Raw genomic sequence first — 11,765 nt, forward strand, 5'->3', positions numbered from 1 at the left:
TCTTTGTCTTTATCTTTTGACATTTTAATTACAATATGTCTTGGTGTGACTCTCTTTGGGTTCACCTTATTTGGGACTCTCTTAGTTTCCTGGACCTGGATGTCTGTTTTCTTCCCCAGATTAGGGAAGTTTCCAACCATTATGTTTCAGCAAATTTTTTTCTTTCTTTCTTTCTTTCTTTCTTTCTTTCTTTCTTTCTTTCTTTCTTTCTTTCTTTCTTTCTTTCTTTCTTTCTTTCTTTCCTTCTTTCTTTCTTTCCTTCTTTCCTTCTTTCTTTCTTTCTTTCTTTCTTTCTTTCTTTCTTTCTTTCTTTCTTTCTTTCTTTCTTTCTTTCTTTCTTTCTTTCTTTCTTTCTTTCTTTCTTCCTTCCTTCCTTCCTTCCTTCCTTCCTTCCTTCCTTCCTTCCTTCCTTCCTTCCTTTCTTTTCTTTCTTTTCTTTCTTTTCCTTCCTTCCTTCCTTCCTTCCTTCCTTCCTTCCTTCCTTCCTTTCTTTCTTCTCCTTCTGGGACCCTTATAAAATAAATGTTATTCTACTTGATATTGTCTTAAAGATTCTTTATGTCTTCTTCATTTTTATAGTTTTTTTTTTCTTTTTGATGCTTTGTCTGTGTGAGTTCCATTGCTTTATCTTCTGGTTACTGATCCATTCTTTTACTTTATCCAGTCTGATGCTCAAACCCTCTTGTGTATATTTCAGTTTGGTTATTTTATCCTTCAGCTCTGTGACTTCTTTTTGGTACTTTATTATGTTTTCTATCTCCCTGTTGAAGTTCTCAGTGTGTTCATCCACTCTTCTCCTGAGCTCAGTGAATATCTTTATGATCATTACTCTGATTTATTAGTTATATTACTTTTCTCCACATCTTTAAGATTGTTTTTTTCTGAAGTGTTGTTCTTTCTTTTGGAGCATATTTCTCTGTTTCCTCACTTTTCTTGACTCTACTTTGCTTAATTTTGGTTTTCTTTCTATATATTAAGTGAAATGGCTACCACTTTTAGTCTTGTAGGAGTGGCCTTGTTTAGGTATTGACCTTTCACATTCTACATTTCCCTAGAACTTCATTGTCTCTTGAACCCTTGTGGTTATCTAAACTGCTTGTTTTATTTTATAAATGCCCTTGTTATTTAGGGTATGCCAATACCTGTCAGTGTTCCAAAGGGAGGAATCTCATTTATCACATAATTTTAGGTTGATTGGAGGCTAGATCTTAATGTAGCAGCTTTTAAAGTATGTAAGTATGTGCAGTCTTGTTGGACTGTAATTGTAATCCCTGCTGGCCTCCAGACAAGATCTAAAGGTGGCTATGTAGTAACCAACATGGACTTTGCAGATGTTTATTACCTCTATTAACACTGGTGAAAATTCAAATCCCTTAGATTCTTAGTGTGGATCTTTTTGATATGATGCCTCCAACAATCAAACTGCTCTCATCTCAGAGCCTCAGCTATGTGGATGGCCCTGCAGTTTGCACTTCTTACCAGTGAGTCATCATCTTCAGAAGATTTGGTCTTTGAAGGAAATTAGCACTTCCTTAAGAGGCAGACAACAGATACAGCCTTTTATAAATATGCCAAATTGTTCTCTGTTAGAGGGTGAGATGGAGAGGCTACTAAACTGGGAGTCAGAAAATCTGGATCATATACTATGTTCTGCAATGGGACTCACTGTGTAACCTTATATAAATCCCTCCTGCTTTCTAACCTCTATATTTTGTAGCAATATGTATTCAGATTCATTGGTCTTGAAGGAAACTTCAAAATCTGAATTTTACTATCATCAAGACAACAGATCTTGCTTTTAGGCTTGACTATATCTGGGTTCACTGTGTGACTTAGTGATCTCTGACTCATCTGTGAGCCTTATTTTCCTCTTCTATAACCCTTAGAATAATTATAAACCATTCCTAACTTGCTTCCAATGTTTATATCAAGGATCAAATATGCAGTATTCAAAATTAATATGGATGTCTGATAAATGATTAACATTCAGAATATATATTTAAACATCCTGCAACACAAAAACACATTGATTAAAAATGGGCAAAGGATTTGGATAGACACTTCAAACATATACAAATAGCCAATAAACACATGAAAAATATTCAACATCCCTAATAATTAGGAAAATGCACATCAAAACCACAGTAAGATATCATCTCATACACATTAGGATGGCTACTATGACAAAAGTCAGAAAATAACAAGTTGCCAAAGATGTGAAAAAATTGGAACCCTTGTGTAATATTAATGGGATTGTAAAATGGTTCAGACACTATGGAAAACAGTATGGCAATTCCACACAAAATAAAAAACAGAATTACCATATGATTCAGCAAGTCTGTTTGTGGATATATTCCACCAAATAATTTAAAGCAAGGTCTTAAATATGTATTTATACACCCATGTTCATAGCAGCATTATTCACGATAGCCAAAAGTTGGAAGCAACACAAGTGTCCATTGATAGATGAAAGAATGAATGGATAACCCAAATGTAGTATGTACGTACAATTGGATATTGTTAAAATTTTGAAAGAAAGGACATTTTTACGTATACTACAGCATGGATCAACTTAGAGGACTCTATGCTGAGTAAAACAAGACAATTACAAAAAATACAAATATTGTAGGACTCCACTTACATAATCTACCCAGAGTAATGAAATTTATAGCAGCAGAAAGTAGAACAAAGGTCACCAGAGACTGTGGAAGGAGGGAATAGGGAGTTATTATTTATGGTTACAGAGTTTCAGTTTTGCAAGATGAAAAGAGTTCTAGAGATAAATGGTGGTAATGGCTACACAACAATGTGAATGTACTTAATACCATTGAAATATACACTTAAAATGGTTAAGATGTTAAATTCTGTGTTATGTGTATTTTACCAAAATTAAAACAATAAATTAAGTTATTTAAAAACTAAAAGTGCACTAGAAATTTGTAAATCTGATTTGAATTTCAAGTATAGCAATTTTCTTTAGATTTTGGTAAACATTCTACTTTCATATATTCATTTTATGACAAAACTAACTGAGGCATTAAGAAAGGCTTAGTGCCTCCTGCTTGGATCTATTTCCCTTTCTCAAGACTGTATGTTCTTTCTAATCCTTTCAAAGTATATAAGGTGACAGAGTGATAAGTTGAGTAGGAAACCAAGAAACTCAACTGTCAGGTTGAAAACTGAGGCTTGACTTTCCAGATCTGAAAAATGCCATGGTCTTGTTTACAATCTGTATAGAGAAATAACCCTAATAATGTTGTAGCAGATAAGGAGGCTATGGACAGGGAATGGAAATGAAATAAGCTATTACTCTGTGTCCTTACACTTCCCTATCCTTAGTAGTAGACCAACTGCCATTTCCACAGTTGCAGCCAACACCTCTTGGCCCAAACGTGTCTTATTTTATGGTATGGTTGACTAGCTCACACTAGCTGTGAGAAACAAATTTGCACATCACTTCCCAACAACATGTTCAGTTGTGAAAGTGGTTACACCACAAAAGTTAGCAAACATGACAAATTAATTCCCCCCTCCAAGAACTGGTTGTTAAACCACATTACATTAGCTCAATTGTCAACTGACTTCCTTAATTATACCTTATCTGTCTCTAAACTGAATCTAGTTTAGCCAATCCTATGGTGAGATAGTTCCAAGAGGGTGCTTTTTCCAGATTCTAGCCCATCTCAATATTTTTTTTTACATTTTTTATTGATTTATAATCATTTTACAATGTGTCAAGTTCCAGTGTTCAGCACAATTTTTCAGTCATTCATGGACATATATACACTCATTGTCACATTTTTTTCTCTGTGAGTTATCATAACATTTTGTGTATATTTCCCTGTGCTATACAGTGTAATCTTGTTTATTTATTCTACAATTTTGAAATCCCAGGCTATCCCTTCCCACCCTCTACCCCCCTGGTAACCACAAGAGTGTATTATCTGTCTGTGATTCTATTTCTCTCCTGTATTTATGCTTTCTTTTTGTTTGTTTGTTTTTGTTTTTGTTTTTCAGATTCCACATATGAGCGATCTCATATGGTATTATTCTTTCCCTTTCTGGCTTACTTCACTTAGAATGACATTCTGCAGGAGCATCCACGTTGCTGCAAATGGCATTATGTTGTCGGTTTTTATGGCTGAGTAGTATTCCATTGTGTAAATATGCCACATCTTCTTTATCCAGTCACCTGTTGATGGACATTTGGGCTGTTTCCATGTTTTGGCTATTGTAAATAGTGCTGCTATGAACATTTGGGTGCAGGTGTCATCCTGAAGTAGATTTCCTTCAGGATAGAAGCCCAGGAGTGGAATTCCTGGGTCATATGGTAAGTCTATTCCTAGTCTTTTGAGGAATCTCCACACTGTTTTCCATAGTGGCTGCACCAAACTGCATTCCCACCAGCAGTGTAGGAGGGTTCCCCTTTCTCCACAGCCTCTCCAGCATTTGACATTTGTGAATTTTTGAATGACGGCCATTCTGACTGGTGTGAGGTGATACCTCATTGTAGTTTTGATTTGCATTTCTCTGATAATTAGTGATATTGAGCATTTTTTCATGTGCTTTTTGATCATTTGTATGTCTTCCTTGGAGAATTGCTTGTTTAGGTCTTCTGCCCATTTTTGGATTGGGTTGTTTATTTTTTTCTTTTTGAGTCGTACGAGCTGCTTATATATTCTGGAGATCAAGCCTTTGTCGGTTTCACTTGCAAAAATTTTCTCCCATTCCATAGGTTTTCTTCTTGTTTTAATTCTGGTTTCCTTTGCTGTGCAGAAGCTTGTAAGTTTCATTAGGTCCCATTTGTTTATTCTTGCATTTATTTCTTTTAGGAGAAAATTTTTGAGATGTATGTCAGATAATGTTTTGCGTATATTTTCCTCTAGGATGTTTACTGTAACTTGTATTATGTTTAAGGCTTTAATCCACTTTCAGTTGATTTTTGTATATGCTGTAAGGCAGTGTTCTAGCTTCATCGTTTAACATGCTGCTGTCCAGGTTTCCAAAACCATTTGCTAAAGAGAGTGTCTTTATTCCATTGTATATTCTTGCCTCCTTTGTCGAAATTGAGTTGACCAAAAGTTTGTGGGTTCATTTCTGGGCTCTCTATTCTGTTCCATTGGTCTATATGTCTGTTTTGGTACCAATACCATGCTGTCTTGATGACTGTAGCTCTATAGTATTGTCTGAAGTCTGGGAGAGTTATTCCACCTGCCTCTTTCTTTCTCTTCAGTAATACTTTGGCAATTCTAGGTCTTTGATGGTTCCATATGAATTTTATTATGATTTGTTCTACTTCTGTGAAATATGTCCTGGGTAATTGGATAGGGATTGCATTAAATCTGTAGATTGCCTTGGGCAGTGTGACCATTTTAACAATATTGATTCTTCCAATCCAAGAGCATGGAATATCTTTCCATTTTTTAAGGTCTTCTTTAATTTCCTCCATCAATGGTTTATAGTTTTCTGTGTATAATTCTTTTACCTCCTTGGTTAGATTTATTCCCAGATATTTTATTATTTTGGGTGCTATTTTAAAGGGGATTGTTTCTTTACTTTCTTCTTCTGTTGATTTATCGTTAGTGTAAAGAAATGCAACTGATTTTTGAACGTTAATTTTGTAACCTGCTACCTTGCTGAATTCTTCAATCAGCTCTAGTAGCTTTTGTGTGGACCTCTTAGGGTTTTCTATATATAGTAACATGTCATCAGCATATAATGACACTTTTACCTCTTCTTTTCCAATTTGGATCCCTTTTATTTCTTTCTCTTGCCTGAGTGCTGTGGCTAGGAGTTCCAGGACTATGTTGAATAGGAGTGGTGATAGTGGGCATCCTTGTCTTGTCCCAGATTTTAGTGGGAAGCTTTTGAGTTTTTCACATTTGAGTACTATGCTGGCTGTAGGTTTCTCATATATAGCTTTTATTATGTTGAGATATGTTCCCTCTATACCCACTTTGGTGAGAGTTTTTATCATAAATGGGTGTTGAATTGTATCAAATGCTTTTTTGCATCGATTGAAATGATCATGTGGTTTTTGTCCTTTCTCTTGTTGATGTGATGTATTACACTGATTGATTTGAGTATGCTGAACCAGCCTTGTGTCCCTGGGATGAACCCCACTTGGTCATGATGTATAATCTTCTTTATGTGTTGTTGGATTCTATTTGCTAAAATTTTGGTGAGGATTTTGGCGTCTATATTCATCAGTGATATTGGCCTATACTTCTCTTTTTTTGTAGTGTCTTTGCCTGGTTTTGGTATCAGGGTGATGGTGGCTTCATAGAATGAGTTTGGGAGTATTCCCTCCTTTTCAATTGTCTGGAAGAGTTTGAGAAGGACTGGTATGAGTTCTTCTTTGTATGTTTGGTAGAATTCCCCGGTGAAGCCGTCCGGTCCTGGACTTTTATTTGTAGGGAGGTTTTTAATTGCTATTTCTATTTCCTTTCTAGTGATCGGATTGTTCAAGTATTCAGATTCTTCTTGATTCAGTTTTGGTGGACAGTATGTTTCCAGAAACTTGTCCATCTCCTCTAGGTTATCCAGTTTGGTTCCATATAGTTTTTCATAATATTCTCGTATGATATTCTGTATTTCTATTTTGTTTGTTGTAATTTCTCCATTTTCCTTTCTTATTTTGCTAATTTGTGCTCTCTCTTTTTTCTTCTTTGTGAGTTTGGCCAGAGGTTTGTCAATTTTATTTACTTTTTCAAAAAACCAGCTTTTGGTTTGGTTGATTTTTTCTATGGTCTTGTTAATCTCTATTGTATTTAATTCCTCTCTGATCTTTATTATTTCCTTCCTTCTGCTGCTTTTTGGGGCTTTATGTTCTTCTTTTTCTAATTCATTCAGGTGGTGGGTTAAATTGTTTATTTGAGATTGTTCTTCTTTTTGAGGATGGCCTGTATCACTATAAACTTCTCTCTTAGCACTGCCTTTGCTTTTTCCCATAGGTTTTGAGTAGTTGTGCTTTCATTATCATTTGTGTCAAGGTATTTTTTAATTTCAGCTTTGATTTCCTCATTGATCCTTTGTTTTTCCAATAACATATTTTTTAATCTCCATGCTTTCCTTTTTTTCTCCTTTGTTTCTCTCTTGTTGATTTCCAGTTTCATGGCATTGTGGTCAGTAAAGATGCTTGAGATAATTTCTATCTTCTTAAAATTGTTGAGGTTTCTTTTGTGCCCAAGTACATGATCGATCCTGGAAAATGTTCCATGTGCACTTGAAAAGAATGTATATCCTATTTTTGGGGGGTGTAATGCTCTGAAAATATCCACCAAATCGAGTTTTTCTATTGTAGTATTTAATTTCTCTGTTGCCTTGTTTATTTTCTGTCTGGAAGATCTGTCTAGTGATGTTAATGCAGTGTTAAAATCTCCAACTATGATTGTATTCCCATCAATATTCCCCTTTATCTCTGTTAGTAATTCTTGTACGTACTTAGGTGCCCCTATATTGGGTGCATATATATTATCGAGTGTAATATCCTCATCTTGTATCACTCCTTTAATCATTATGAAATGTCTTTCTTTATCTTTCTTTATGGCCTTTGTTTTAAAGTCTATTTTGTCTGAAATCAGTACTGCAACACCTGCTTTTTTGGCTTTTCCATTTGCATGGAATATCCTTTTCCATCCTTTCACTCTCAATCTATATGTGTCCTTCTCCCTAAAGTGGGTCTCTTGTATGCAGCATATTGAAGGTTCTTGCTTTATTATCCAGTCTGCCACTCTGTGTCTTTTGACTGGAGCATGTAGTCCATTAACATTTACAGTAATTAATGATAGATGTGTGTTTATTGCCATTTTGAACTTATCTTTGCAGTTGAATTGGTATATCCTCTTTGTTCCTTTCTTCTTCCTTTTGTGGTTTGGTAATTTTCCTTTGTATTTTCATGGATTTTATTTAATTTTTGTGACCCCTTTGTAAATTTTTGGCTTGTGGTTACCCTTTTTTGTAAATCTATCAACGAATTACTATACCTGTTTTTATTAAACTGATAGTAACATGATCTAATACCCATCATACTTTTAAAAAAATTTAAAAAAGAAAGAAAGAGATATTCTTTATTTCTCTGCCTCCCTCTCCCACTCTCAGTGATTTGTATGTCTTCTTTTATAATTTCATGTTTACTTTATTTGTAATTCATGAGTTATCACCTTTCCAGTTGTGAGTTTCTCATTTTTGTAGCATCCTGCTGCTTTTCTATTTAGAATAGCCCTTTCAATATTTCTTTTAGCATGGGTTTATTGTTGCTAAACTCCTGCAGCTTCTTTTTGTCTGTGAAACTCTTTATTTCTCCTTCTATCCTCAAGGATAGCCTTGCTGGATAAAGGATCCTAGACTGCATCTTTTTTTCATTCAGGGCTTTGAATATATCTTGCCACTCCCTTCTGGCCTGTAGTGTTTGTGTAGAGAAATCAGCTGAGAGCCTTATGGGTGTTCCCTTGTAACTTACTCTTTGCTTTTCTCTTGCTGCCTTTAGAATCATTTCTTTATCCTTGACTCTGGCCATCTTGATTATGATATGTCTTGGTGTGGGTCTATTTGGGTTCTTCCTGTTTGGGACCCTCTGAGCTTCCTGTACTTGGATATCTGATTCCTTCTTTAAGTTTGTGAAGTTTTCAGTCATGATTTCTTCAAAAACCTTTTCAATCCCCTTTGATCTTTCTTCTCCTTCTGGGAACCCTATTATGCGAAGATTGGGACGCTTTATGTTATCCCATAGGTCTCTTATGGTATTTTCATTATTTTTTATTTGCTTCTCTTCTAGTTCTTCTGAATGGGTGCTTTCTATTGCCCTGTCTTCTAGATCACTAATTCGTTCCTCTGCATTATCTAGTCGGCTTTGCACAGCTATTAGATCATTCCTCATCTCTGTCAATGAGTTTACCCATTCTACTTGGCTCTTCTTTATTGCTTCAATTTCATTTTTGACATATTTTATATCTCTAAACACTATCTCTTTTAATTCCTTCAGCAATTTGATCACTCCTTTTTTGAAATCTTTATCTTGTAGGCTATCAATGTCTATTTCGTTGATCTTTCTTTCAGGGGATTTCTCTTTTTCTTTTAATTGGGAAAGGTTTTTCTGCTTCTTCATCTTTCTCCTAGCTCTCTGGCACTGTGGTTTATGAAGTATCAGTTGTTTGTTTTGATCCTTAAGGATTTTATCTATCTAATACCTATTTAGGAATAAAACTTAGGAAAAAAAGGAAAAAAAAATAAGAGGGAGAGAGAAAGAATTTTAAAAGAAAGGAGAAAGAGGGTTTGAAAACAGTGTATAATGAATAATAGAAGACCGTGTTGAAGCAGAGTATTAATCGGGTTGATACATCCTTTTAAAACCTTTACCAAAAAAAAGGGGTGGGGAGATGAATAGATGTATTTGAAACCTATATCTAATCAATAGCATGGCATCAAAACCCAAGAGAAATAGAAATGAATTAAGAAGTAAAAATTAAAAGAGTAATAGAAAATAGAACAGGTAAAAACAGATTTAAAAAAAAGGGGGGGGGATTGGGTTTGTCTGTGTTCTCCTGGAGTCTGTGTGCTTTTAATGTGAAGTCTTTCTGTCTTCATCCTGTTTTGGAAGCTCAGCTTGCTGTTTTCAGAGGCCCTCCGTTGGCGCCCTCTTCTGTGCTGCTCCCAGCACCTGTCGGGAAGCAGATCACGCCTCCTCCTAACACTGGGTCAGGTGCAGCTCTCCTCTGCTGTGGGCGGGCGGGTCGCTGCCCCTCCGGATGCTGCAGTCAGATGTTGCAGACTGGCTGGGTAGGAGGGCGGGTCATGCCCCCTCCCAGCACCTTGGTCAGGGGCTGTGTTCCTGCCCGAAAGGTGGGGGGCCGCTCTCTGTCTACCTGCGCCGCCGGTAGCTCCGCTGCTCTGTGTGGCTGCGCGCTCCGCCCTGGTCAGCGCTCCACAGGTGGGCTCGGGGAAGACCGAGGGACAGCCTTGTCCCTGCTCTGAGCTAGAACCCAGCTCCTTGTTTGTCTTTGTGGAGCAAGTTCTCTGAGGGACGAGGATGGTAGGATCCTATCTGCCCCGGGCTGCAGGCCAGTCTCAGTCTTGCTTTTGAGGCTGCTAAGCCCTTCGGTGCGGATGCGGGTTTCGCCCCATCCCCTGCCTGGGTGCTCAGCGTGGAGGATATGGCGGCTGTGCCTGAGCCCCGCGTCTCTTCCCCTGAAAAATTTCTGCGGGTTTTCAGAGATGGGGGTGTGCACCCTTCCCCCAAGAGCACATCAACCTTGCTGTTTTATGGAGGGCCCAGGTTGTTCTGCCCTGTGCACCCACAGCCACAGCGCGCAGCCCCTTGCGTTCCCCAGGGGCTGCCTCCCTGCAGCCGCCCCCGTCCTCCGCCCGGCTTGGGCAGCCTGGCCCTGCCCGCTGCTGCTGGCCGCGTCTCAGGCTGGGTGTCGGGGGGACACTCTGTGCCCGTTTAACTTAGTTCTGTTAGTCAAGGGCTGCTCTGTACAGATCCGAGCCTCGGAGGCTCCCCCTCCGTCCCGCTGGCCTCTCAGTTGGAGAGGGGAGACCTAGCGAGAGAGCGCCAGTCCTCCTTTGCCACTCCCTCCCCGCGGGACTCGTCCTGCGCTGCTTTGCCTTTTGTTCTTTCTTTTTTCCTTTTCTCCTACCAGATTTTTGGTGTCTTTATCTTTTGATGAGGGCGATGTTTTCTCAGAGTTCCGCAGGTGCTCTGGTTGGCTGAGTGGGTCTGTAGATGTGGGTCTTTGTGTATTTGTGGGAGAGGGTGACCTGCGATCGTCCTTCTACTCCGCCATCTTCTTCAGGAATTCCCTCTCTCAATATTTGTGATGCATTTTGAGATATGACTACGAGGAGAAAACAACCAGTCTCCAAGTGCTCTGATGACTTGGTGTTACATGGATTTTACTGGTTCTTAGTGTAGGACTAGATACATCATAAAAATAATCTATGAGAAAGAAATTAAGGTATGTTACAGAAAGAGGTAGGCATTTCCCTATGAATTGGCTTCATTATTTCATTAACTCCTTATTTCAGCTCTGTGAGGTAAGGGTTATTGATTTTACTATACAGATAAAAACACCTGAAGGTCATAAAAGTTAAATAACTTATCCAAGTCACACAACTAGTAAGTTTCAAATGTGGATTCTTACCTACATATGTCTGACTCCAAAGTAGGGACCCTTTCTAGTCAACAAATATTTACTAAGCACTTAACAAAGGACTTCCTAAAACCACGACACTGTGGTACAAAACTCTTGAATTTATAAAAGAATTGACCTGCCTCTGAAGTTAAAGCTAGAACCTAGGCCAAGGGCAATGTTCCCACTGACTCCATGTTTGGAGGGCTCATGCAGTATATGAAATAGAAGTTCCTGGGAAGTGGTGAGAGGTCCTTATCACATGGGGATACTTTTGAATGTGTTAGATATATTTTTTTCTGCACTGGATGAAAGATTCTCTAAGATTCTGCCTGGGGCAGATCCCGAAACTATTCTGGTGAAACACAAGGCTGAGAATTGTGGGATCAGAGAACTGAAACTAAAAAGTACAATAAAATCATAACAAGTACAAAGTCTTATCACTGGGACCCAAAATCAAATCCTTAAGGCTAGAGAGGCAGGACTCAGCCACTTCTTATTTTCAATTTCCAATTCAAATTTTTTTATTGCTAGCATATTAGACAATGATAAATTTTTGTATATTAACCTTTTATCTTGAAATTTTGCTATATATGTATAAATTCCAGGAGTTATTTTGTTGATTCTTTGGGATTT

Source organism: Camelus bactrianus, chromosome X, assembly GCF_048773025.1.
Source record: "Camelus bactrianus isolate YW-2024 breed Bactrian camel chromosome X, ASM4877302v1, whole genome shotgun sequence".
NCBI lineage: Eukaryota > Metazoa > Chordata > Mammalia > Artiodactyla > Camelidae > Camelus > Camelus bactrianus.